Raw genomic sequence first — 6088 nt, 5'->3', positions numbered from 1 at the left:
CCGCGAAATTCAAATTTAATTTGGTTTTTCGCATTTTTTAAACTAATACGACAACGTAGGCTTATGGCATTTTCAATTGCGACAATGGCAGTGTCATTCTCACAGGTAATACAGGACATATAAAAATCTTTACTATTTAAGATTTTAATATAAACCTGTGAGGATAATACTGCCATTGTCGCAAACAAAATACCATAAGCCTACGTTGTCGTATTAGTTTACAAATTGCGAAAAACCAAATTAAATTTGAATTTCGCGGGCAGACCCGTCTCATGCCCCTTAAACTGGCCCCTTTCAACTAAAGATTTTTATATGAACCTGTGAGGATGATACTGCCATTGTCGCAATTAAAATGCCATAAGCCTACGTTGTCGTATTAGTTTACAAATTGCGAAAAACCAAATTAAATTTGAATTTCGCGGGCAGACCCGTCGCAACCTCCTTAGTCCATAGACCCATAGTATTTACTCTGATTAAATTAACACATCCCAGCGCTGAGATTGATAGAGCGCACTTTGACTATGCTGACTTAAGATGAAGTTAAAAAAAAGATAGCGTCATATAGCAGAAATCTGTCTCGTTTTTAACCCCCGACCCAAAAAGAGGGGTGTTATAAGTTTGACGTGTGTATCTGTCTGTGGCATCGTAGCGCCTAAACGAATGAACCGATTTTAATTTAGTTTTTTTTGTTTGAAAGCTGGCTTGATCGAGAGTGTTCTTAGCTATAATCCACGAAAATCGGTTCAGCCGTTTAAAAGTTATCAGCTCTTTTCTAGTTTTCTTGTAGAAAAGAAGGTTAACTAACCGTTAGGTTCATAATATTATGTCAATTGACAAATGTCAAGCTGTCGAGATAGACGTTGCCTAGATACATAATTATTTATTTGAAAATGATGTTTTGGAAAACTCATATACTTAGGATAGCTATAATCCTAGAAAATCAGTTCAGCCGTTTGAAAGTTATCAGCTCTTTTCTAGTTACGGTAACCTTCACTTGTCGGGGGTGTTATAAATTTTTAATTTACACCTTGATTTACTCTTGTAACTGAAACTTAAGTCTGAGCAAGTGCAGCTTCCTTGCTTAGTCTATTCCATAGAATTTATTCAATTTTCTCACACTGCTAGGTGTTTTTAGGGTTCCGTACCTCAAAAGCAAAAACGGAATCCTTATAGGATCACTTTGTTGTCTGTCTGTTTGTCCGTCCGTCCATCCGTCCGTCGTGTCTGTTAAGAAAACCTATAGGGTACTTCCCGTTTGGCGTTGACCTAGAACCATGGCAGCTAGATATGTAGTTCTTATAGCACAAGTAAAGGAATAAATCCGAAAACTGTGAATTTGTGGTAACATCATTTAAAAAAAATCCTTTAGTGCACGAGTCCGACTCACACTAGGCCTGTTTTTCCTATTAGTACCTAATTTCATTGGGAAATTTAAGTAGTACAAAGAGATAATGAACTTAAGATTTATTTTCTAGTATAAAAATATGCTCTTAATAACGATAATAGTAGAACATCTTATTTTAATTAATTAATTATTACTATAACATAATCTCTTAATTAGTATAATGTATTGTATTTACCAATTACAAGTGAAATTCTTTTTTTTATTTTAAAAAAGATGTTTTGTGTAGGTAGGTAGTAGGTACACCTGATTATCCCACTACTAAAAAGGCAATTTTAAAATCGACGTGCCTCGCGAAGACACTTCAACTTTATACATAAGTACCTTTTAAACTTAATACGAAAATATCTTTTTAGAGGTGAAATAATACTTAATAGATGTAGTTAAGTCATGTTAATTCATATCACAATTTGAGAGAGTTAGAATATTTACCTAATTTATTTTTATGATCTAGATTTTGAGCCTTTTATAATCATTTTATTGATAACTCCGTTGCTAATTTCCCTGTATTACGGATACAATTAAAAGCATTTTATATAATTTTTTTTTGTTTTCATTTTGTAAGAAAAAATGTAATCACTATTTCTAATAAGCAATAACAATGTGGCGCTTTTGTAATCAAACAACAGTTACAACATATTGGGGCATTTTTGTAAATTTTAAAACTATAAAATCATTTATTTATTTTAAGAGGTATCTAGTGCTTGATATGAACTCAAAAATTATAATTAACGTGTTGTTAACCTTTAAATTTAATTAGTGGTTAGTTGGTTACTAATTATTAAATGGTTTTTGCAATGATGTGCTTGTATAATACTGAGGTTTATTCAAATGGATATGATAGGATCCAAAACATGTTGTAAATTTTATTTCATTACATATAAAAACAAAGATGTTACACAAGTACGAGGTTCTTCAGTACCACGTAGCAGATCTCGACAATGTTAAGCAATTTCCAGAACGAAAAACTTTAACGTCATAATAAAATGGCCTTAAATGCTTTTATTTTACAGTCGAATACTCAGTATTACGAATTTAAAATAGAGTAGTTTAACTTAATTACTCGTAGACGTTGAACTGTTTCGACACTCGAAATCGATTAACGTTGACGAGATGTGCAAAGGACAGGTTTTGTTATATCCCAGGATAGCAGAACCGCCCTTATAGTTGCATGTGGTACGTACATAGAGGCGTCGAATGACGTCATAGAAACGTTGCCTATTGAACGAATGGTTTTCTAAAAAGCGTTTTTTTTTTATATTTTCAGTGCCGTCATTTGACGCTTTACATCGGCCGCTATGTAACAGCACCACTATTCTAAGAACATCAGCTTACGCCGCACCGCTTACGTACAGCACATCGCTTCTCATTTAAATGTGGATTTTGTTTATCAAAGTTTATACGCATGTAACTGAAGACATTTTATTGAATATCTTTATCTTTGTCGACTATCTTTTCTTGTCATTGACGACTTAAAGCTCAGATTTGTATGACGAGCTAGGATGTGTCAGCGATGCAGTGCTGGTTAGCCAACGACCTCTATGAAATACGCACTAGACGGGTTTTACTAATTTTTACAGCTTCACACTAATTTTTGTTCGGAGTGGTCTATATATTTGTAGTGCATAAAGGTCATTGCCGTATTTTTTCTTTATCATTATGGTGTGTAATTAATATATTAACTATTAACAAAAATACGTCATGTTCATTTTACATCATAAAATAAACAATGGAATGAATTATCACAGGAATGATAATTTTACAAAAAAAAAATCTCAAAATAATATCAATCTTAATCGAATCATAATAAACACGACTTTCAAATATCATGAAAATCGTTTACAAATGTAAAATAATGAAATAATAAGTAAGTAACTTTATACTTTTATTGATTCATTTTGGTAGGTCCAGAAGTTTAGTTTATTATTTACTTACATGAGTATGCAATTTTTCAAAACTAGTTTGAAATCGGTTTAAATATTTTTTCCGTAATAAATCACCTATCAATTTCCCTCCCTTCACGGGAACTATTTTACAAAACTTACTCAAACTTTACTATCACAGGTTAGGGTAAGCAATGCCCTTCTGCCTGTATGGAGTACTAAAGAAGTAAAAAAAGTTTCAATACCGCGAAGCGAAGTATCTTCGCGTATTTATTTACGTGTATAAAAATATCTCCTGTACAAAAAATATAAAAATTGTAAAATTCTTGAGTAAAATTACAACTCAAGAATTTTTACCAAGTGTTCATGTGTAGGTAAACATTCGAAAAACAGGGCGCAATGAATGACAAGTTATACGCGAGCTACCTAGGGTTAGTATGAGATTTCGATCATCGCTCATTGATCCAACGTTGTTGCTAAATAATAAAACTTATACTAAGCCTACTATTAATAACGGTCGAGATGGCAAATAATAATAAACATGGAGATGAAGGCTTCGATTCGCGATCGGTCGATTCAAGACCGAGAGCGTTTGGTCGATTATAGTGATGGTAAATGTGCGCGCAACTTAAATTCCGACTATCGAAAATTGACTCGACCGACCGCGAAGACTAAGATTGAAATCTATAGAGCGCACTTTGACTTTGCTTAGACTTAAGTTTCAGTTAAAACGAGACAGATTTATTGTACTCGTTTTAAATGAAAGTTAGTCTGAGCCAAGTCAAAGTGCACTCTTTAGATCTCGACCTTGCTCAACCTGAGGCAGGAGTTCCTTGGTGAGTAGGAACGCAACCTAAATACTGAGACGACATTAGCTACCTACGTGCTGTGCGCACCCAACTACTAGGCATACTACGACTATATTTATTAGTTTATTAGTATATACGACTTTAGCGTTCGTACGTTAGTCGAGTCAAGTCAAACCATATTATTTTCTGACCAGTGCCCGCCGTTTTCAAGAAATAAACGTGACAGCAACGTAGACGTTTTGTCATTTTATAGGGCCAAACGTCATGTTTGGCTCCATACAAAAGCAAATAACGAAACTCTGATGTCACGTTTGTAACTTACAGCTGAAAATAATGATCAATCTATCTGTAATCCGTCGATTAGTTATTTGACAACGTTGTTAAGTATTTATCATGACCCATACAACTTTTGATAAATAACAATGCTGCTTAGCTAAGCGGCAGATTACAGATAGATTCATTATTAGCCCATTATACAAGAGGTACATAAACGCACCATACATCCGCCGGTATTTGAGTTTCTGGTCATAGAAATACTACAATTTTACTAGACTTTATATGTATCGGTGCTGGGTGCCATAATATGTATAATAAATGTGTCCAGCACATTACAGGTGTCACTGATCCATACATGCGCCGGTATTTGTGTTTCTGGTCATAGAAATACTACGATTTTCCTAGACTTTATATGTGTCGGTGTTGGATGCCATAATATGATAAATGTGGCCAGCATTAAGTGCCACTGATATTATGCTCGCTCTCCACTCACGCCACGACACCTTTGAAGTGTGGTTGTGCACGATAGTCCCTTCGTCGAGGATAACAAAACCAACATCGGAAAGGGAATGTAACCATTCATACTTTATTTCACGCCTTTGGCAGCGTTCGTGGCGCGAAGAGCATAAAGAGAAGGCTTTAAATAGATGTTCGTTCATACCTCTAGCTGTAACTTTAGTACAACTTTGCACAACTCGACAATGTTGATATAACACCAAAACACTAAAATTCAAAATAAATTGAGCTTAAAGGTGATGGTTTTAAAAACATTTTCGCTTGGGGCTATTTATATAGATAATAAATGGACAAACTAAAACCTTAAAATCAGTGATTTTAAGTTCAATTTTCATTGGTATCGTAGTATTTCGATATTCGAAATATTCAACGTTGTCGACATGTTCAAACATGTACTAAAACTGTGTTGTGCGTAGTTCTGAGGGTTGACCATAATAATAAGACCTAAGTTAGGTTAGTCATATTATTGAGTATTAATATAATATTTCTTCGACAGGATTAATTTTAATCGTAAAGTTATTTGTGTTTGAGGCTCCATACAAGCAAAAATATACTGTCTACCGATTGATTTAACAACACCAGCATTTTAAAAGCATTTTGCCAGAGTCATTTTTAAACAAGTATAATATTTTGAACATATTTAGTAAAATAGCTCTTATGAAGGTAGAGCACAGACTACAGCGAAAATAAATGTTAATATTGAATGCTCGATGAATGAAATGAAAGGCTCCAAAGAAACGTAAGTTAGCTCTCATTTGAATACTAACCAATCAAACTCAATGCAATTTCGTAAATTCGTACTAGGAACTAATATCGGTGTCTGTGATTCCCGTTAAAGCATTTAGTTTTGCCATGTCACCTAGTCGCGAACTATACATATGTATGGAGAGCGCGCTAGGGACTCTTCTCTTAAGTTCATTCAATTAAATTCGCATCAAGCATGTGATCTACGTGAAGATCTGCAATAATTTCAAGGTGGATTGTACTAAAAGTTACTTACTCATATCTATAATGTATACTTTGTTTTTTTTTTATGTTTTTTATACAGTACTATAATTTTAAAATGAAAAAATTAAGTATTAGCAATTATAACAAAATACTATTTGGTTCAATATAGTTGTACACAATCTCTAAGCGAAGTTGATAGGTATAAGGCTGAGATCTATAGAGCGAACTTTGACTTTGCTCAGACTTAAGACACT

General features: G+C 33.8%; 1 protein-coding gene and 1 long non-coding RNA gene across 2 annotated transcripts in view; one reads left to right on the top strand and one right to left on the bottom strand.

The window, feature by feature from the left end:
* LOC123875010 (alpha-mannosidase 2) overlaps positions 1–6053 on the top strand; it is a 33979-nt gene extending 27926 nt beyond the window's left edge. Inside the window, exon 22 of the mRNA XM_045920630.1 lies at positions 6041–6053. The gene's annotated coding sequence lies outside the window, so the exon portion shown is untranslated. The remainder of the gene's footprint in view (positions 1–6040) is intronic.
* Positions 1446–6005, bottom strand: LOC123875090. The gene is made up of 2 exons (XR_006798067.1): positions 4103–6005; positions 1446–3956 (listed from the first exon to the last, which is right to left on the bottom strand). It is a non-coding gene; the product is annotated as an uncharacterized LOC123875090 (long non-coding RNA).
* Positions 6054–6088: the final 35 nt, after the last annotated feature.

Source organism: Maniola jurtina, chromosome 19 (assembly GCF_905333055.1).
Source record: "Maniola jurtina chromosome 19, ilManJurt1.1, whole genome shotgun sequence".
NCBI classification, from domain to species: Eukaryota; Metazoa; Arthropoda; class Insecta; order Lepidoptera; family Nymphalidae; genus Maniola; species Maniola jurtina.
This window is presented reverse-complemented; position numbering and strand designations above follow the sequence as displayed.